Consider the following 22,684-nt stretch of genomic DNA (forward strand, 5'->3'; position numbering starts at 1 on the left):
GTCTTATTTTTAATAACCAGAATGTGGAAAGAACCCAGATGTCATTTAACAGAGGAATGGATACAGAAAATGTGGTATATTTACACAATGTGGTATATCTACACAATACACTCAGCTATTAAAAACAATGACTTCATGAAATTCTTAGGCAAACTGATAGAGGGAGACAGTGAATGGGAGAGGGGGCAACTGGGAAAGCAGATAACATCTGAAATGTAAATACATAAAATGTCCAATAAATAAAAACAAAAAAATCTGTCTTGTATGCAAACACACACATAAAGCTTACTGTTAATGTCCAACTTCAGTATGTCTATAATAGGAACGAAATTATGATCCTAATAAGCCCATTTAAAAGAAACACAATCCAGGTATTTTATTTAAAAGCCATACACCTAGATAGGCAGATCTAGGATTATACTAACTTATTCCCAGCTTTAAAGTACCTTATTACTGTTTCTTCTGGTCATGCAGTTCTGGTCCATAGTGACTTCTTCCTCCTCTGTCTCCCTCTACTTGCAACCCCCTCCCTCAAAACTCCAATCCCACCTTCTCCCCTGCACTGCCCCTTATGTATCTTCTGAATATAATAAGGTCAGAAATTTGTGTGCATGTGTTGCTTTGTCATTGCATTTTTGTTGTTGCTCTTCATTTTTAAGTTGAAAATAAAATCCTTTCTCATAAAATATATCATGAATATAGTTTCTTCTCTTCCCTCCACTCCTCCAGTTCCTTGCCATCTTTAATCCCCTCTGGATCTGTTCCCTTTCTGTCTCTCCTTTGAAAAGTATAGGATTCTGAAGAGATAATAACCAAACATGACAAAATAAGATTTAATAAGATAAAGCAAAATTGTTCATACCAAAGTTGAATACAGCAACCCAACAGGAGGAAAAGAGTTCCAAGAGCAGACAAAGGAGTCAGAGACACACTTGTTCTCATGGTCAGGAGCTCCATAAAAATTTTAAGCTGATAGCTATAAAAAATATACAAAGACAGCAGGCAGTTGTTTTCTGTCTGGCTTCTCCCACGCCAAAGTACGTGCATCCACCTCATGGAAGACTCAATGGACATGGACATGAAACTTCTTAGGCCTCAGAACTACCTTTCCAGTTGTGAACCAAAGGCTGACAAAGACTATCACTTTAAAGTGGATAATGATGAAAATGAGCACCAATTATCATTAAAAATGCTCAGGTTAGGAGCAGGGGCAAAAGATGAGTTACACATTGTAGAGGCAGAAGCAATGAACTATGACTGCAGTCCAATTAAAGAAACACTGGACTTCCTGTGTTTACCGGGAGGCCCACATCCTCGGATGCCGGCCCGCAGCAGCTCTCTGCTCCCAGACCCCGTGGGAGAGAGACCTCACCGCCTGGTCAGGTGGGCACTCCTGAGGCTGCAGAGCGGAAGAGACCACCAACACTGCCCACCCCTGCCCACATCCCTGGCCCAAGAGGAAACTGTATAAGGCCTCTGGGTTCCCGTGGGGGAGGGCCCAGGAGCGGCAGGATCCCTGCACCTGAGACACCTCCGGAACCTGAAGGAACAGACCGGATAAACAGTTCTCTGCACCCAAATCCCGTGGGAGGGAGAGCTAAACCTTCAGAGAGGCAGACACGCCTGGGAAACCAGAAGAGACTGCACGCTGCACACATTACTGATTCCAGAGGAAAACACCAAACACCATCTGGAACCCTGGTGCACTGAAGCACCCGGAAACGGTGGCGCAGATCTTCCTGGTTCTGCCGCCTCAGAGAGCTCGTGGGCAGCACCCCGCGAGCAAACTTGAGCCTTGGGACCACAGGTAAGACCAACTTTTCTGCTGCAAGTGACCTGCTTGGTGAACTCAAGACACAGGCCCACAGGAACAGCTGGAGACCTGTAGAGAGGAAAAACTACACGCCCGAAAGCAGAACACTCTGCCCCCATAACTGGCTGAAAGAAAACAGGAAAACAGGTCTACAGCACTCCTGACACACAGGCTTATAGAACAGTCTAGCCACTGTCAGAAATAGCAGAACAAAGTAACACTAGAGATAATCTGATGGCGAGAGGCAAGCGCAGGAACCCAAGCAACAGAAACCAAGACTACATGGCACCATCGGAGCCCAATTCTCCCATCAAAACAAACATGGAATATCCAAACACACCAGAAAAGCAAGATCTAGTTTCAAAATCATATTTGATCATGATGCTGGAGGACTTCAAGAAAGACGTGAAGAACTCCATTAGAGAACAAGTAGAAGCCTACAGAGAGGAATCGCAAAAATGCCTGAAAGAATTCCAGGAAAACATAAATAAACAAGTAGAAGCCCATAGAGAGGAGACACAAAAATCCCTGAAAGAATTCCAGGAAAACACAATCAAACAGTTGAAGGAATTAAAAATGGAAATAGAAGCAATCAAGAAAGAACACATGGAAACAACCCTGGATATAGAAAACCAAAAGAAGAGACAAGGAGCTGTAGATACAAGGTTCACCAACAGAATACAAGAGATGGAAGAGAGAATCTCAGGAGCAGAAGATTCCATAGAAATCATTGACTAACTGTCAAAGATAATGTAAAGCGGAAAAAGCTACTGGTCCAAAACATACAGGAAATCCAGGACTCAATGAGAAGATCAAACCTAAGGATAATAAGTATAGAAGAGAGTAAAGACTCCCAGCTCAAAGGACCAGTAAATATCTTCAACAAAATCATAGAAGAAAACTTCCCTAACCTAAAAAAAGAGATACCCATAGGCATACAAGAAGCCTACAGAACTCCAAATAGATTGGACCAGAAAAGAAACACCTCCCGTCACATAATTGTCAAAACACCAAACGCACAAAATAAAGAAAGAATATTAAAAGCAGTAAGGGAAAAAGGTCAAGTAACATATAAGGGCAGACCTATCAGAATCACACCAGACTTTTCGCCAGAAATTATGAAGGCCAGAAGATGCTGGACTGAAGTCATACATACCCTAGGAGAACACAAATGCCAGCCCAGGTTACTGTATCCTGCAAAACTCTCAATTAACATAGATGGAGAAATCAAGATATTCCATGACAAAACCAAATTTACACAATATCTTTCTACAAATCCAGCACTACGAAGGATAATAAATGGTAAAGCCCAACATAAGGAGGCAAGCTATACCCTAGAAGAAGCAAGAAACTAATCGTCTTGGCAACAAAACAAAGAGAAGAAAAGCACACAAACATAACCTCACATCCAAATATGAATATAGCAGGAAGCAATAATCACTATTCCTTAATATCTCTCAACATCAATGGCCTCAACTCCCCAATAAAAAGACATAGATTAACAAACTGGATATGCAACGAGGACCCTGCATTCTGCTGCCTACAGGAAACACACCTCAGAGACAAAGACAGACACTACCTCAGAGTGAAAGACTGGAAAACAACTTTCCAAGCAAATGGTCAGAAGAAGCAAGCTGGAGTAGCCATTCTAATATCAAATAAAATCAATTTTCAACTAAAAGTCATCAAAAAAGATAAGGAAGGACACTTCATATTCATCAAAGGAAAAATCCACCAAGATGAACTATCAATCCTAAATATCTATACCCCAAATACAAGGGCACCTACATACGTAAAAGAAACCTTACTAAAGCTCAAAACACACATTGCACCTCACACAATAATAGTGGGAGATTTCAACACCCCACTCTCATCAATGGACAGATCATGGAAACAGAAATTAAACAGAGACGTAGACAGACTAAGAGAAGTCATGAGCCAAATGGACTTAACGGATATTTATAGAACATTCTATCCTAAAGCAAAAGGATATACCTTCTTCTGAGCTCCTCATGGTACTTTCTCCAAAATTGACCATATAATTGGTCAAAAAACGGGCCTCAACAGGTACAGAAAGATAGAAATAATCCCATGCGTGCTATCAGACCACCACGGCCTAAAACTGGTCTTCAATAACAATAAGGGAAGAATGCCCACATATACGTGGAAATTGAACAATGCTCTACTCAATGATAACCTGGTCAAGGAAGAAATAAAGAAAGAAATTAAAAACTTTTTAGAATTTAATGAAAATGAAGGTACAACATACCCAAACTTATGGGACACAATGAAAGCTGTGCTAAGAGGAAAACTCATAGCGCTGAGTGCCTGCAGAAAGAAACAGGAAAGAGCATATGTCAGCAGCTTGACAGCCCACCTAAAAGCTCTAGAACAAAAAGAAGCAAATACACCCAGGAGGAGTAGAAGGCAGGAAATAATCAAACTCAGAGCTGAAATCAACCAAGTAGAAACAAAAAGGACCATAGAAAGAATCAACAGAACCAAAAGTTGGTTCTTTGAGAAAATCAACAAGATAGATAAACCCTTAGCCAGACTAACCAGAGGACACAGAGAGTGTATCCAAATTAACAAAATCAGAAATGAAAAGGAGACATAACTACAGATTCAGAGGAAATTCAAAAAATCATCAGATCTTACTATAAAAACCTATATTCAACAAAACTTGAAAATCTACAGGAAATGGACAATCTCCTAGACAGATAGCAGGTACCGAAGTTAAATCAGGAACAGATAAACCAGTTAAACAACCCCATAACTCCTAAGGAAATAGAAGCAGTCATTAAAGGTCTCCCAACCAAAAAGAGCCCAGGTCCAGACGGGTTTAGTGCAGAATTCTATCAGACCTTCATAGAAGACCACATACCAATATTATCCAAACTATTCCACAAAATTGAAACAGATGGAGCCCTACCGAATTCCTTCTACGAAGCCACAATTACTCTTATACCTAAACCATACAAAGACACAACAAAGAAAGAGAACTTCAGACCAAATTCCCTTATGAATATCGACGCAAAAATACTCAATAAAATTCTGGCAAACCGAATCCAAGAGCACATCAAAACAATCATCCACCATGATCAAGTAGGCTTCATCCCAGGCATGCAGGGATGGTTTAATATACGGAAAACCATCAACGTGATCCATTATATAAACAAACTGAAAGAACAAAACCACATGATCATTTCATTAGATGCTGAGAAAGCATTTGACAAAATTCAACACCCCTTCATGATAAAAGTCCTGGAAAGAATTGGAATTCAAGGCCCATACCTAAACATAGTAAAAGCCATATACAGCAAACCAGTTGCTAACATTAAACTAAATCGAGAGAAACTTGAAGCAATCCCACTAAAATCAGGGACTAGATAGACAAGGCTGCCCACTCTCTCCCTACTTATTCAATATAGTTCTTGAAGTTCTAGCCAGAGCAATCAGACAACAAAAGGAGGTCAAGGGGATACAGATCGGAAAAGAAGAGGTCACAATATCACTGTTTGCAGATGATATGATAGTATATTTAAGTGATCCCAAAAGTTCCACCAGAGAACTACTAAAGCTGATAAACAACTTCAGCAGAGTGGCTGGGTATAAAATTAACTCAAATAAATCAGTAGCCTTCCTCTACACAAAAGAGAAACAAGCCGAGAAAGAAATTAGTGAAACGACACCCTTCATAATAGACCCAAATAATATAAAGTACCTCGGTGTGACTTTAACCAAGCAAGTAAAAGATCTGTACAATAAGAACTTCAAGACACTGAAGAAAGAAATTGAAGAAGACCTCAGAGGATGGAAAGATCTCCCATGCTCATGGATTGGCAGGATTAATATAGTAAAAATGGCCATTTTACCAAAAGCGATCTACAGATTCAATGCAATCCCCATCAAAATACCAATCCAATTCTTCAACGAGGTAGACAGAACAATTTGCAAATTCATCTGGAATAACAACAAACCCAGGATAGCTAAAACTATTCTCAACAATAAAAGGACTTCAGGGGGAATCACTATCCCTGAACTCAAGCAGTATTACAGAGCAATAGTGATAAAAACTGCATGGTATTGGTACAGAGACAGACAGATAGACCAATGGAATAGAATTGAAGACCCAGAAATGAACCCACACACCTATGGTCACTTGATTTTTGACAAAGGAGCCAAAACCATCCAATGGAAAAAAGATAGCATTTTCAGCAAATGGTGCTGGTTCAACTGGAGGTCAACCATCCTTATCACCCTGTACAAAGCTTAAGTCCAAGTGGATCAAGGACCTCCACATCAAACCAGACACACTCAAACTAATAGAAGAAAAACTAGGGAAGCATCTGGAACACATGGGCACTGGAAAAAATTTCCTGAACAAAACACCAATGCCTTCTGCTCTAAGATCAAGAATCAACAAATGGGACCTCATAAAACTGCAAAGCTTCTGTAAGGCAAAGGATACTGTGGTTAGGACAAAACGGCAACCAACAGATTGGGAAAAGATCTTTACCAATCCTACAACAGATAGAGGGCTTATATCCAAAATATACAAAGAACTCAAGAAGTTACACCGCAGGGAGACAGGTAACCCTATTAAAAAATGGGGTTCAGAGCTAAACAAAGAATTCACAGCTGAGGAATGCCGAACGGCTGAGAAACACCTAAAGAAATGTTCAACATCTTTAGTCATAAGGGAAATGCAAATCAAAACAACCCTGAGATTTCACCTCACACCAGTGAGAATGACTAAGATCAAAAACTCAGGTGACAGCAGATGCTGGCGAGGATGCGGAGAAAGAGGAACACTCCTCCATTGTTGGTGGGATTGCAGACTGGTACAACCATTCTGGAAATCAGTCTGGAGGTTCCTCAGAAAATTGGACATTAAAATGCCTGAGAATCCAGCTATACCTCTCTTGGGCATATACCCAAAAGATGCCCCAACATATAAAAAAGACACGTGCTCCACTATGTTCATCGCAGCCTTATTTATAATAGCCAGAAGCTGGAAAGAACCCAGATGCCCTTCAACAGAGGAATGGATACAGAAAATGTGGTACATCTACACAATGGAATATTACTCAGCTATCAAAAACAACGGCTTTATGAAATTCGTAGGCAAATGGTTGGAACTGGAAAATATCATCCTGAGTGAGCTAACCCAATCACAGAAAGACATACATGGTATGCACTCATTGATAAGTGGCTATTAGCCCAAATGCTTGAATTACCCTTGATGCCTAGAACAAATGAAACTCAAGACGGATGATCAAAATGTGAATGCTTCACTCCTTCTCTAAAAGGGGAAGAAGAATACCCTTGGCAGGGAAGAGAGAGGCAAAGATTAAAACAGAGACTGAAGGAACACCCATTCAGAGCCTGCCCCACATGTGGCCCATACATATACAGCCACCCAATTGGACAAGATGGATGAAGCAAAGAAGTGCAGACCGACAGGAGCCGGATGTAGATCTCTCCTAAGATACACAGCCAGAATTCAGCAAATACAGAGGCGAATGCCAGCAGCAAACCACTGAACTGAGAATGGGACCCCCGTTGAAGGCATCAGAGAAAGGACTGGAAGAGCTTGAAGGGGCTAGAGACCCCATATGTACAACAATGCCAAGCAACCAGAGCTTCCAGGGACTAAGCCACTACCTAAAGACTATACATGGACTGACCCTGGATTCTGACCTCATAGGTAGCAATGAATATCCTAGTGAGAGCACCAGTGGAAGGGGAAGCCCTGGGTCCTGCTAAGACTGAACCCCCAGTGAACTAGACTGTTGGGGGGAGGGCGGCAATGGGGGGAGGGTTGGGAGGGCAACACCCATAAAGAAGTGGAGGGGGGAGGTTGATGTTTGCCCGGAAACCGGGAAAGGGAATAACACTCGAAATGTATATAAGAAATACTCAGGTTATGAAAAAAAAACAAAACAAAACAAACAAAAAAAAAAAACAAGAAACCCTGGCAACTTTGAAAATGTCTGACAACCAACAGCTTCCCTTGGGGGCTTCGAAATTACACCTGTGGCCTATAGGTTGATGTGTGGTTCTGGGCCTGTACATATTAGTGGACAGCTAGTAGCTGTAGAGGAAGATACAGAGTCAGAAGATGAAGATGAAGAAGATATGAAACTGTTAGGCATGTTTGGAAAGAGATCTGCTCCTGGACATGGTAACAAAGTGCCACACAAAAAAGTAAAACTTGATGAAGAAGATGATGTTTTTGATAAAGAGGAAACTGAAGAAAAGGTTCCTGTGAAGAAATTTGTATGAGATATCCCAGCCAAAAATGCACAAAAATCAAACCAAAATGAAAAAGACTTAAAACCATCAAAACCAAGATCAAAGTGTCAAGAGTCCTTTAAAAAAGCAGGAAAAAATTCCCAAAACACCAAAAGGACCTAGTTCTGTAGAAGATCTTAAGGCAAAAATGCAAGCAAGTATAGAAAATGTGAATCTCTTCCCAAAGTAGAAGCCAAGTTCATTAATTATGTGAAGAAGTTTTCCTGGATGACTGACCAGGAGGCTATTCAAGACCTCTGGCAGTGGAGGAAGTCTCTTTAAGAAAATGGTTTAAACAGTTTGAAATATTTTGTCTTACTTCATTTCCATAGTAGTTGATATCTGGATGTCCTTTTTATAATGCAAAGTGAGAATTTTCCTTACTGGGTTGAATAAATGTTGTCTAGGTTCAATTGTCAAGAATGTGTTGTCTAAAATGTGTGTTCAGTCTTCAAGGATGGAACTCTACCCTTTACTTGGTTTTAACTATGTATGGAATGTTATTATAGGACATAGTAATAATGGTGATCAGATGTGGAAATGGTAGGGAGACAAAAATATACATGTGAAATAAACTCAGGATTTTAATAAAGTAAAAAAATATATGAAGAACCTGGTATAGATCCATGTAGGCCCTATGCTTCCTGCTTCAGCCTCTGTAAGCTCGAATGCACATTGATAAGTTGATTCAGAAGGCCTTGTTCTCTTGGTGTTCTCCATTTCCTATGGCTTCTCCAATCTTTCTGCCTCCTCCTTGAGCTCTAAGGGGAACAATTTGACTGAGACCTCCAATTTAGAGTCTTTCTGCATAGTATGTAGATGTGGTCTCTGCATCTGTTCCCATCTGCTGCCAGAGTTAGGTTCTTTGATGATGCCTGGATAAGGGACCAATCTATGTATCTATGAGTATAGCAGAATATCATTAGAGATCATTTTATTTACTCTTTTAGATCAGTCCTGTTTGGTCTTTGGGATATCTAGTGTCTGGTTCCTGGTTACCCAAGCAGTGTCAGGTATGGCCTCCTTCTTGTGGAGTAAGCCTTAAGTGAAATCATGGGTTGGCTACTCCCACAAGTTCTGTGCCACAATTGTTCTAGCATATTTTGTAGGTAGGACAGTGTGAGGCCTATTCCTTGTTGGCAACTTGACTACATCTGGAATGAACTACAATCCAGATATGGAGGGCACACCTGTGAATAAGATCTTGAGGCTGAAAGACACAGACTTCTGACCCAAATCTTGATATGGGATGACACAGTCTTTTGATCCAGATCTTAAGACAATGACCTTGAAAAGCTTAGGTCCAGGTGAGGTAATCCCAGGAAAGTGAAGCAAGTAGATTTCTGAGTTCAAGGCCAGCCTGGGACAGAGCAAGTTCCAAATCCAGGCATGGTGGTTCATACTTTTAATCTGGGCCATACCTTGTGCTGGAGACCTACCTAAGAATGATGGAAGAAGGAAGGCTCACTATTGTGAGCTGCAGGATTCCAGCTTATATAGAGGACCAGCTGAAATAACCAGCCTTGTGGGACTGAGCAACTACTAGGTTCTTGTACGTCCCATTCACAGCTGCTCTTTGTTGGGTTAATTGGACTGCAGACTCTTGAGTCGTTCAAATGATTTCCCTTAATATATAGAGACATTCCATAAGTTCTGTGACTCCAGAGAACCCTGGCTGATACAGAGTATAGTTCAAAGGTTTCGTGTGTGAATTGGTGCTTATATTTCTCTTTTGCTAGAAGTACCTTCTTGAATTAGTGACTAGAACATAGGAGTAAAGTCTCCATATAGGCACCAGCTCGACTTCTTCATGTTCAATGAATTGTGTGGATGTTGTCCGCAGCAGTGGGGCTCCATTGTCAGTTTGAGAAGAGTAATACTTAGTCTTAGCATCAACTTGGGTTATTCGGGACCCCTTGGCCAACAACTCAATGGAATACAACCCAGATCCACCAGTGGAAAATTTGCCTGCTTATAAAAGCTGGCCAGTTGAGACTCCTTTTCCTCTACTATTAGGAGTCCTCATTATGGTCACCTTCATTGATTCCAGGAACTTTCCACTGCACTATATTTCCACATTATCCTCCAAATGCCCTCCAATTACAGTCGGGGATAGCGATTCCCCTAGAAGTTCTTTTATTGTTGAAAATAGTTTTCCCTATCCTGTAGTTTTGTTATTCCAAATGATGCACATTAAAAAAAGTATTTGCCTTACAGATTGTTCTGCAATCCAAATATACAACAGCATGGAAAACACCATTTAGAAAACAAAAGCCAATGTGAAAAGACAGATTAAAACAGCTACACCAGTACAGGTTTGATACGGCTCACATTTTACAGCTTTCTTACTCCATCGTCTATGTCCTTCAGCTGGCTCCACTGTCCATGTTTAAAGAAACACCTTCAGTCTTAGCAGGACCAAGGGCTTCCCCTTCCACTGGTGCTCTTACTAGGATATTCATTGCTACCTATGAGGTCAGAGTCCAGGGTCAGTCCATGTATAGTCTTTAGGTAGTGGCTTAGTCCCTGGAAGCTCTGGTTGCTTGGCATTGTTGTACATATGGGGTCTCTAGCCCCTTCAAGCTCTTCCAGTCCTTTCTCTGATGCCTTCAACGGGGGTCCCATTCTCAGTTCAGTGGTTTGCTGCTGGCATTCGCCTCTGTATTTGCTGTATTCTGGCTGTGTCTCTCAGGAGCGATCTACATCCGGCTCCTGTCGGTCTGCACTTCTTTGCTTCATCCATCTTGTCTAATTGGGTGGCTGTATATGTATGGGCCCCATGTGGGGCAGGCTCTGAATGGGTGTTCCTTCTGCCTCTGTTTTAATCGGGGGGAGGGCGGTAATGGGGGGAGGGTGGGGAGGGGAACACCCATATGGAAGGGGAGGGAAGGGGTTAGGGGGATGTTGGCCTGGAAACCGGGAAAGGGAATAACAATCGAAATGTAAATAAGAAATACTCAAGTTAATAAAGAAAAAAAAGAATTCACAGAACAAGGAATCACTGACTGCAAACAATATTATTGTGCTGAGAACCTCAGCATTTTTCTTCTCATATATGAGGTAATCCATGGTAACTAATACTATACCTTCAAATCTTAAATACTGCCCAAAGAAGGAACAGTAGACAGATGTAAAAGGGAATAAGCCTGGGAAAGAGGTCATGCAAGACAGACAGCTCAGCAAGCAAAGGCATTAGCCTCCAAGCCAGGTAACTTCATGTCAATGCCGGGACATAAATGACAAAGGGGGACAAACAACTCCCAAAAGTTGTGTTCAGCCACTATGTACGTTCTAAGGCACATGTGTCCCAACACAAGTGCACATACAATTAATAGACAAAGAGATAAAAATTAATCATTTAAAGCATGATGGGAAATAGGAATGATGACTAATTGTATATTAAATTTAATTCCTAAATTCAATAAAATGCATAAATTAAAAAAAAGAAATACCTTTCTACCTGGTTTCATTTCACCTTCTGAGTCCATCCAATATTCTCTAATATCAATTAGAAGTTTTCCTTTAAAGTCTTCAACACTGACATATCTCAGCTTTCCAATCTGGAACGTGTTATCATCTCTGCTGTGGCTACTCTGCTTGGAGGATGCCGGAGCTCTAGAAGTCTCACAAGGCTTTTGCTTCTTCACGTTTTGTCTATAACAACTTGATTTTTCCTCGTTAACTTTTTTCCAACTTCTCGTCAGAATCACTGCCTGAAGAGCCTGAAGAAACTAGTTCCTTCGATTTAGGCAGTGCTCCTCTCCAGCCGTCCAACAGCCTCTAGCTCGCTCACTTGCTCCAGACTGACTGATGTCCTCATTCTTAATAGCTGAATAGTGTTCCATTGTGTAAATCAACCACATTTTCTGTATCCATTCTTCGGTGAAGGAGAATCTGGGTTTTCAATTTGATTCCATTGATCAACATTTCTGTTTTTATGCTAATCCCATGTAGACACATGGGCCAGAATGCTAAGAGAAGCATGCTCTGTAGCTGACTGTATCCATTCTTGCACAGCTACTCAAACTTTAAAACTCTCTGATCATCTGTAAAACAGGAAATTAAACTGTGGGTAGCTTTCAGGGTTCATTCCAGCTCTTTAGTTGTTAATATATTTTTTAATGTAAACTCTTTAGTTACCATGCCCTGTTTCTGGGATGATACTCTTTCAAATCTTCTTTATGGTTGTCTTCTTCATAGAGCTAACATTCTAGCAAAGAGAAATAGATAAATTAAAATGATACACAGTATATCAGGTGTTATACGTACTAGAGACAAAATTATACCAAAAGGTGGATAATAAGGAATATTTGACCTCTTCATTTTAAAGGTACTACTTGGGGAAGGCTTTCATTTAGAAAATACTTGAGTTACGATATGACAGAATTGAAGTGTGAGCTCTACAGTGATCTGAGAGCATTGTGTAAGTGCTAGGTCCTGATAAAGGAGAGTGCTAGGCCTCTTTGAGGTCACTGTGGAGAGAGTGGAGCAACTGAGTGGAATCATCAGAGAGGTGCTTAGAGAAACCATGGAGAGGGAAAGTGGCAACCAGATCCTTAAGTGTCTTGTAAGTGATTGTGAAGAGCCTGGCCTCTACCCTACATAAGATGAAAAAGTACTTATTCCTATGTGGAATTTTTGTACTAAAGGTCCCCTCTCCCAATTTATCAAATGTAAATCATTTGAAGGCACTTTCCCCCCAAAAGTTTTGAAGAACTTCTTGCCCTATTTATAACTATACACACGACACGTAGACTGGTGTCCAACCTGAAAGATCTGTTCAGTGAATATTTGCTGAATGAATGAATTGTGTAAGTGCATTATTACCAAAAGATACTGGAAAGGAAGTTGAAGAGAACACATTTAAACATTTAAAAATATGTTTTAGAAGGGCTAAGCTATTTGAACAAAGCAAACAAACCTTAGTAGCTCTGGTCTCCATGTAAACTATCAATGTGATGAATCCTAATTTCCTGGTTAGTTCCCCAAACATGTCATTAATCACTGATGAAATCATCCAAATTATTTATGGTATCTTAGTAATGACTCAGAAAAAGCATACTAGTCATTTCATGTTAACTAGTTAACTTACCCAATCTAGTTTAAATTGAGGGGAAAGGGTCACTACGAATGTCTGTTATCCTAGCACTTTGATCTAGAGGCCAATATCCATGACCACTAAAATAAAACATTAAAAAATCCATGGTTCCAGGACATAGTGGTAGCAGCACCTGCTTTTAATCCCACCACTCAGGAGGAGGAGGTAGGTTTCTGTGAGTTAAAGGTCAACTGAGTTTACAGAGTGAGTTTCAGGGCAGTCAGGGCTAGGCAGTGAAATCCTGTCTTAAAAATTCAAAAGAAAATATAATTTTCTGTATATTTTATACATGAGAGGATGCTAGCTAAAAACAAACAAACAAAAAATAAACAAAAAACCCCCAAAACAGAAAAAAAAGAATCTGTCAAAGATCAAAATAATTGGTACATTGACACTTTTCTGGTCTTTAGATATTCTTCCATGTCTCTTTCCACTCTTTTTATACAATCGAATTGCCCAAATCACTTACTTGTATATTAAAATTATCACGATGACAGATAGGGTCAATAGCACCTCACTGAGGGGCATTGGGGAAAGGGTTATATTTTTTCCCGGTTGTAGCTACTGATAAGTCCTCCTTCCTCAAGTAAAATACCTTCCATTCTCACTTGAGCAAGAAACTCCAATTAAACTCTGTGGGCCACACACAAAAAGCATGAGGACTTGTTGACAATGATCCCAGTAGAAGAGGGGGAAGAATAAGATAGGAGAATGAGGTGGTAAAAATGACTAAAATTTATTATATAAATATATGAAACTGTAAGGCAATTAAAAAACCCATAGCTCTTTGGTGTCAAATGTAAAAGAAATAACCCATTCACTTTTTGTTATACCAAATTCCTCCCACGGTAAAAAGTGCCCTCCTCCCAGTTAGTAATTCCTTCACAGTAACTCAGTTTTTTGACATATGGATGCTCTAGTAAGTAAGGCATTAAGGGACTGCAACTTTATACTGTACATTGATTCCCTCTGTCTTTGGTATTTTCTAACTAGTGTTTGCTCCAATAGTCTTCTCCTCCTTTAATAATCTTAATTATTTTCTTTATGAAAAGTCTAATGCCAATATTAGTGCTTTTGAGAATTTTTTTTCTCCAGATGCTCCAACCATTTCCTACATTTTTGGGATTGTGTTGACAATACCATGCTGTTGAGCATTTTAGAATTAAGGAAGAGATTAAGTTGTACCCCTCTGAGAAAGCCACAAGTACTATAAGGACTGTGATTAACTGAGTACCTGTCTCTCAGATTCAGTAATCTACAGCAGCTAGATCAATGGCTACACTAAAACACAAGTCTCAGGAGAAGAAAGTAGAGACAAGATAAATGGGAATGGCGGAGAAGAGGGGAGGAGAAGTAACTCCAGCAGCGTATAAGGGAAGTGAGTGAGGGAACATCAAGGGGCTAAACATTGACTTCCTCCTAGGTTGGTCCTAAGCCCCAAGTCTTTCTCTGAGTCCAGTTTTCATTTGTTTCTTACATTTTCTTATATTGCTTTAATTGTATAGATTAAATGAAGGCAGATTTTTCTTGATATGGATGTATGAAACTGTAAAGCAATTAAAAAACCCATAGTTCTTTAGTGTCATATGTAAAAGAAATATCCAGATCTGTTATTGTTCTACCAAAGTCCTCCCATGGTGTAGTGCCCTCCTCTCATTCATCTTGATTGAAGCTAAGATCATGATTCCACATATGAAAGCATTCACAAGTTTTGTAGATTTAACTTCTTATGTCTGGAAAAGCATAAATCAAATGTTACATAAAAATTAAAATAAATAAAACAAAACATTCTGTAACATTTCTTTAATTATCTATGTTGCCAATCTTCCTGACCAGACACACATGTGGCTTGCTAACAAGCAAGGTAAGAAGGCAAGTTCACCAGGTGAGCTCCTGAGCTGAGCAGAGTTGGAGCTCTGTGCCTTTGCTTGCACTGGTTCAGTGTAGTCTTAGGTTATACAGATAACGGATGCTTAATCCAGGAAGTGGTCTTACTAGGAAATCCTAACTTATTTGTAGATTTCGTTCTCTGCAAGTTCATTGTCTATGCAAATTTGACCTTGTTATACAGTTTAATTTTATACACAACAGATTTTCTGAATTAAGGCATAAATTTTCATAATATTTTAGTATTGATTTTAGGTTTCTCTGTATATGAATGCATGTAATGTTTTGTCAGTGACAATTGACCCTGTGCCTTGCTATTATTATATACCATTAATCTAAACCAAACATTGCATTGTGGACTAAAATATAATTACAGAACTGTAAATAATGCAGAAAACTCATTTAACAGCGATGCCTAAAAATTTCATGAAGGAAATCAAATCCAAACTATTCGTTTCAGTAAATACTTGGGTAAATTAGCAGATATATAATGATAATTCATGAAATGGCTATATCTGTAGCCCAATAATCCATAAATGCAATGCGATGATAATCACATGACATTTATATTTTAAAGAATGACAAATTCCCCCATTTGAATCTACATAAACCACAGTTATAGAAAACTTAGTAATTTGTTGTCTGTGTGCATACATATGCATATTATAAGAAATATGTGATACATGGTATAAACATCGGAAAGTATAGTTCAGTGTACGAAGTAATAAATATCGGAATTCTGACCTTGGACTATATATCAAACATTGAAGAGGAAATGCATCTTAAATAAGTTTTAAATAACATAAAACATAAAATAAAAGTGTATATGTTAAATAATATAAAGGAAAATATTTCTCCTATGAATTAATCTATAGGCAGTACAGTAGATTAGTAGTGGATATCTAAATGCAAGAAGTTAATACTTAGAATATAGATGAAATTCTTAGGTAATCAATACAAAGGAAGTTTAATTGAATAACAAGTACACACAAACACACACATTGAACATTTAAATTATAAGAAATATATAGGTTTGTGTTTATTGACATGTATGTAGATGTTCATGTATGTTCAGGTTCACATGGAAATATGTATACCTACATGTGCTATCCAGGTGACTTCAGATGTGCTTCTTCCTCAGGAACTATCCACCTTTATTTCCCTTTTTGAAACACGCCAGCCTTCAACTTGCTATGTAGACTAAATTAGCTTGCTAATGGTCTTCAGGACCATCTCCTAACCCCATCTCTCAGCACTGATATTCTTAGTGTGTACCTCTCTGTCTGGCATTTCTAAAATATGAGTTATGGGGGATGAGTTCAGATCCTTGAGAAAAGCAACCATCTTACCAACTGAGGAATTTCTCCAGCCCCCATAGAAACCCAAAACAAATACTATCTTGTGTATATCTGTATCACAAAATTTAGAAGCCTACAAACAAATATTAGCAAAGATTATTAAATATTTTTAATTATGTGGCCTGTGCTATTGCTGTGTGACAAAACTTAGTACCGTAGCATAAAACTCTTATTTTTGTTTTACATTTTCACAATGATATAAAATTTTATTGAGAGCTTTATCATATAAATTTCATTTTATAAATTATAATTTTTATACCATGCACAAAGTACTAGTCATATTTTAGAGGAATTTTAATGAGGATTGAACAATAAAATAGATTGATAAAGAATAGAGAATAATTTTGGATAATATTATCTTTACTTTTTTTAATTTATTTTTTACACTCCAGGTTTTATTCCTCTCATCTTCCACCCTTCAACTGTTCCACATCTTGTACTTCCTCCCTGGCCCCTGACTCCACAAGGATGTCCCCACCCCATCAGACCTCTAAACTCCCTGGGGCCTCCAGTAAGAAACTGGAGAAACTCAAGAAGAGGGTTAGGTGCATCTTCTCTGACAGAACCCAGAACTCGGAGTCCTCTGCTGTATATGTGTTGGGGGCCTCATATTAGCCTGGTGTATGCTGCCTGGTTGGTGGTCCAGTGTCTGAGATCCCAGGGGTACAGGTTAATTGAGACTGCTGGTCCTTCTACAGGGTTGCCCTCCTTCTCAGCTTCCTCCAGCTTTTCCCTAATTCAATCACAGGGGTCAGTAGCTTCTGTCCATTGGGTTGGTGCACATATCTGCATCTGACTCTTTCAGCTGCTTGTTGGGTCTTTTGGAGGGCAGTCATGATAGGTTTCTTCTTGGGAATGCCCCATAGCCTCAGTAATACTGTCAGGCCTTGGGGCCTCCCCTTGAGCTGGACTTCACTTTGCGTCTGTTGCTGGACCTTCTTTTTCTCAGGCTCCTCTCCATTTACATCCCTGCGGTTCTTTCAAACAGCAACAATTATGGGTCAGAGTTTTCGACTGTGGGATGGCAACCCCATTTCTGCTGGAGGTGGGCTCTACAAGTTCCCTCTCCCCACAGTAGGGCATTTCATCTAAGGTCCCTCCCTGTGAGTCCTGACAGTCTTCACGTACCAGGTCTCTGGTACATTCTGGACAGTCCCCCCAACCCCCTGCCCACAACCTCCTACCTCCTGAGGTCTCCTGTTTCCATTCTTTCTGCTTGCCCTCAGGGCTTCAGTCCTTTTCCCCACTCAATATCAGATCATGTTCCCCACTCCTCATTCTCTTTCCCTTTCAGGTCTCTCTCTCCGTCCCCCCTTGAGATTGCTTTCTTCTCTCTCCCAAGTGGGATTAGATTTTTTAAAATGGTCGATAATGACCAAAATTCTCAAGGTTTCTGAACAGTCACTCCTTGTCACTCTACTGCTAATTCTTTGAACACGTTTACCAACAGATACTTCTAAGTATACTATTTGAGGCCCCTAGCCTCCTTAGTTGAATGCCAGTTTCTATTTTATAATGTTGAAGACAGGTCAAGGAGAAGAGAGCTATGATTAAATAATTTACTTTTCCTATTTCTTTTGTCTTTGATGACACCATAAAATCTTTACAATATTTTGAGTTATCAATCTTATATTTCAACATTTCTTTGTAACACTACAGGTCAGTTTTTCAAATAAATGCTACCATAAAGGAATATTGTCTTGCAACAAAATGAAAAAACAGACTTCCGAAACCATCAGTTTATGGCTTTGGATTTTTCTCACCAAGTGAGGATTTAATCTGCATGTGTCTTGTATGCTGGGAAATTTCTGTGCCTCCAAACAGCAAATGAAGTCCTGCTGGTAGATTCCAGACTCAAGAATTGTCTATGTTCTAACTCAACTCCTGTTCTTTCTACAAACACCTCTCTTTTTTTTTTTTTTTTTTTTTTAAAGGTCTTTTTTTTTTTTTTTTTTTTATTAACTTGAGTATTTCTTATATACATTTCGAGTGTTATTCCCTTTCCCGGTTTCCGGGCAAACATCCCCCTCCCCCCTCCCCTTCCTTATGGGTGTTCCCCTCCCAACCCTCCCACCATTGCCGCCCTCCCCCCATAGACTAGTTCACTGGGGGTTCAGTCTTAGCAGGACCCAGGGCTTCCCCTTCCACTGGTGCTCTTACTAGGATATTCATTGCTACCTATGGGGTCAGAGTCCAGGGTCAGTCCATGTATAGTCTTTAGGTAGTGGCTTAGTCCCTGGAAGCTCTGGTTGCTTGGCATTGTTGTACTTTTGGGGTCTCGAGCCCCTTTAAGCTCTTCCAGTTCTTTCTCTGATTCCTTCAATAGGGGACCTATTCTCGGTTCAGTGGTTTGCTGCTGGCATTCGCCTCTGTATTTGCTGTATTCTGGCTGTGTCTCTCAGGAGCGATCTACATCCGGCTCCTGTCGGTCTGCACTTCTTTGCTTCATCCATCTAGTCCAATTGGGTGGCTGTATATGTATGGGCCAAATGTGGGACAGGCTCTGAATGGGTGTTCCTTCAGTCTCTGTTTTAATCTTTGCCTCTCCCTTCCCTGCCAAGGGTATTCTTTTTCCTCATTTAAAGAAGGAGTGAAGCATTCACATTTTGATCATCCGTCTTGAGTTTCGTTTGTTCAAGGGATCTAGGGTAATTCAAGCATTTGGGCTAATAGCCACTTATCAATGAGTGCATACCATGTATGTCTTTCTGTGATTGGGTTAGTTCACTCAGGATGATATTTTCCAGTTCCAACCATTTGCCTACGAATTTCATAAACTCGTTGTTTTTGATAGCTGAGTAGTATTCCATTGTGTAGATGTACCACATTTTCTGTATCCATTCCTCTGTTGAAGGGCATCTGGGTTCTTTCCATTTTCTGGCTATTATAAATAAGGCTGTGATGAACATAGTGGAGCACGTGTCTCTTTTATATGTTGAGGCATCTTTTGGGTATATGCCCAAGAGAGGTATAGCTGGATCCTCAGGCAGTTCAATGTCCAATTTTCTGAGGAACCTCCAGACTGATTTCCAGAATGGTTTTACCAGTCTGCAATCCCACCAACAATGGAGGAGTGTTCCTCTTTCTCCACAACCTCGCCAGCATCTGCTGTCACCTGAGTTTTTGATCTTAGCCAATCGCACTGGTGTGAGGTGAAATCTCAGGGTTGTTTTGATTTGCATTTCCCTTATGACTAAAGATGTTGAACATTTCTTTAGGTGTTTCTCAGCCATTCGGCATTCCTCAGCTGTGAATTCTTTGTTTAGCTCTGAACCCCATTTTTTAATAGGGTTATTTGTTTCCCTGCGGTCTAACTTCTTGAGTTCTTTGTATATTTTGGATATAAGGCCTCTATCTGTTGTAGGGTTGGTAAAGATCTTTTCCCAATCTGTTGGTTGCCGTTTTGTCCTAACCACAGTGTCCTTTGCCTTACAGAAGCTTTGCAGTTTTATGAGATCCCATTTGTCAATTCTTGATCTTAGAGCATAAGCCATTGGTGTTTTGTTCAGGAAATTTTTTCCAGTGCCCATGTGTTCCAGATGCTTCCCTAGTTTTTCTTCTATTAGTTTGAGTGTGTCTGGTTTGATGTGGAGGTCCTTGATCCACTTCGACTTAAGCTTTGTACAGGGTGATAAGCATGGATCGATCTGCATTCTTCTACATGTTGCCCTCCAGTTGAACCAGCACCATTTGCTGAAAATGCTATCTTTTTTCCATTGGATGGTTTTGGCTCCTTTGTCAAAAATCAAGTGACCATAGGTGTGTGGGTTCATTTCTGGGTCTTCAATTCTATTCCATTGGTCTATCTGTCTGTCTCTGTACCAATACCATGCAGTTTTTATCACTATTGCTCTGTAATACTGCTTGAGTTCAGGGATAGTGATTCCCCCTGAAGTCCTTTTATTGTTGAGGATAGCTTTAGCTATCCTGGGTTTTTTGTTATTCCAGATGAATTTGCAAATTGTTCTGTCTAACTCTTTGAAGAATTGGATTGGTATTTTGATGGGGATTGCATTGAATCTGTAGATTGCTTTTGGTAAAATGGCCATTTTTACTATATTAATCCTGCCAATCCATGAGCATGGGAGATCTTTCCATCTTCTGAGGTCTTCTTCAATTTCTTTCTTCAGTGACTTGAAGTTCTTATTGTACAGATCTTTTACTTGCTTGGTTAAAGTCACACCGAGGTACTTTATATTATTTGGGTCTATTATGAAGGGTGTCGTTTCCCTAATTTCTTTCTCGGCTTGTTTCTCTTTTGTATAGAGGAAGGCAACTGATTTATTTGAGTTAATTTTATACCCAGCCACTTTGCTGAAGTTGTTTATCAGCTTTAGTAGTTCTCTGGTGGAACTTTTGGGATCACTTAAATATACTATCATATCATCTGCAAATAGTGATATTTTGACCTCTTCTTTTCCGATCTGTATCCCTTTGATCTCCTTTTGTTGTCTGATTGCTCTGGCTAGAACTTCAAGAACTATATTGAATAAGTAGGGAGAGAGTGGGCAGCCTTGTCTAGTCCCTGATTTTAGTGGGATTGCTTCAAGTTTCTCTCCATTTAGTTTAATGTTAGCAACTGGTTTGCTGTATATGGCTTTTACTATGTTTAGGTATGGGCCTTGAATTCCTATTCTTTCCAGGACTTTTATCATGAAGGGGTGTTGAATTTTGTCAAATGCTTTCTCAGCATCTAATGAAATGATCATGTGGTTCTGTTCTTTCAGTTTGTTTATATAATGGATCACGTTGATGGTTTTCCGTATATTAAACCATCCCTGCATGCCTGGGATGAAGCCTACTTGATCATGGTGGATGATTGTTTTGATGTGCTCTTGAATTCGGTTTGCCAGAATTTTATTGAGTATTTTTGCGTCGATATTCATAAGGGAAATTGGTCTGAAGTTCTCTTTCTTTGTTGTGTCTTTGTGTGGTTTAGGTATAAGAGTAATTGTAGATTCGTAGAAGGAATTCGGTAGGGCTCCATCTGTTTCAATTTTGTGGAATAGTTTGGATAATATTGGTATGAGGTCTTCTATGAAGGTTTGATAGAATTCTGCACTAAACCCATCTGGACCTGGGCTCTTTTTGGTTGGGAGACCTTTAATGACTGCTTCTATTTCCTTAGGAGTTATGGGGTTGTTTAACTGGTTTATCTGTTCCTGATTTAACTTTGATACCTGGTATCTGTCTAGGAAATAGTCCATTTCCTGAAGATTTTCAAATTTTGTTGAATATAGGTTTTTATAGTAAGATCTGATGATTTTTTGAATTTCCTCTGAATCTGTAGTTATGTCTCCCTTTTCATTTCTGATTTTGTTAATTTGGACGCACTCTCTGTGTCCTCTCGTTAGTCTGGCTAAGGGTTTATCTATCTTGTTGATTTTCTCAAAGAACCAACTTTTGGTCCTGTTGATTCTTTCTATGGTCCTTTTTGTTTCTACTTGGTTGATTTCAGCTCTGAGTTTGATTATTTCCTGCCTTCTACTCCTCCTGGGTGTATTTGCTTCTTTTTGTTCTAGAGCTTTTAGGTGTGCTGTCAAGCTGCTGACATATGCTCTTTCCTGTTTCTTTCTGCAGGCACTCAGCGCTATGAGTTTTCCTCTTAGCACAGCTTTCATTGTGTCCCATAAGTTTGAGTATGTTGTATCTTCGTTTTCATTAAATTCTAAGAAGTTTTTAATTTCTTTCTTTATTTCTTCCTTGACCAGGTTATCATTGAGTAGAGCATTGTTCAATTTCCACGTATATGTGGGCATTCTTCCCTTATTGTTATTGAAGACCAGTTTTAGGCCGTGGTGGTCCGATAGCACGCATGGGATTATTTCTATCTTTCTGTACCTGTTGAGGCCCGTTTTTTGACCAATTATATGGTCAATTTTGGAGAAAGTACCATGAGGAGCTGAGAAGAAGGTATATCCTTTTGCTTTAGGATAGAATGTTCTATAAATATCCGTTAAGTCCATTTGGCTCATGACTTCTCTTAGTCTGTCGACATCACTGTTTAATTTCTGTTTCCATGATCTGTCCATTGATGAGAGTGGGGTGTTGAAATCTCCCACTATTATTGTGTGAGGTGCAATGTGTGTTTTGAGCTTTAGTAAGGTTTCTTTTACGTATGTAGGTGCCCTTGTATTTGGGGCATAGATATTTAGGATTGAGAGTTCATCTTGGTGGATTTTTCCTTTGATGAATATGAAGTGTCCTTCCTTATCTTTTTTGATGACTTTT

At 39.6% G+C, this 22,684-nt stretch overlaps 1 pseudogene; it reads left to right on the top strand.

The window, feature by feature from the left end:
- Positions 1 to 1,054: 1,054 nt before the first annotated feature.
- On the top strand, positions 1,055 to 8,392 carry Npm1-ps20 (nucleophosmin 1, pseudogene 20; annotated as a pseudogene).
- The last annotated feature ends 14,292 nt before the right edge of the window (positions 8,393 to 22,684 follow it).

Source organism: Rattus norvegicus, chromosome X (genome assembly GCF_036323735.1).
Source record: "Rattus norvegicus strain BN/NHsdMcwi chromosome X, GRCr8, whole genome shotgun sequence".
Taxonomy (NCBI): Eukaryota; Metazoa; Chordata; class Mammalia; order Rodentia; family Muridae; genus Rattus; species Rattus norvegicus.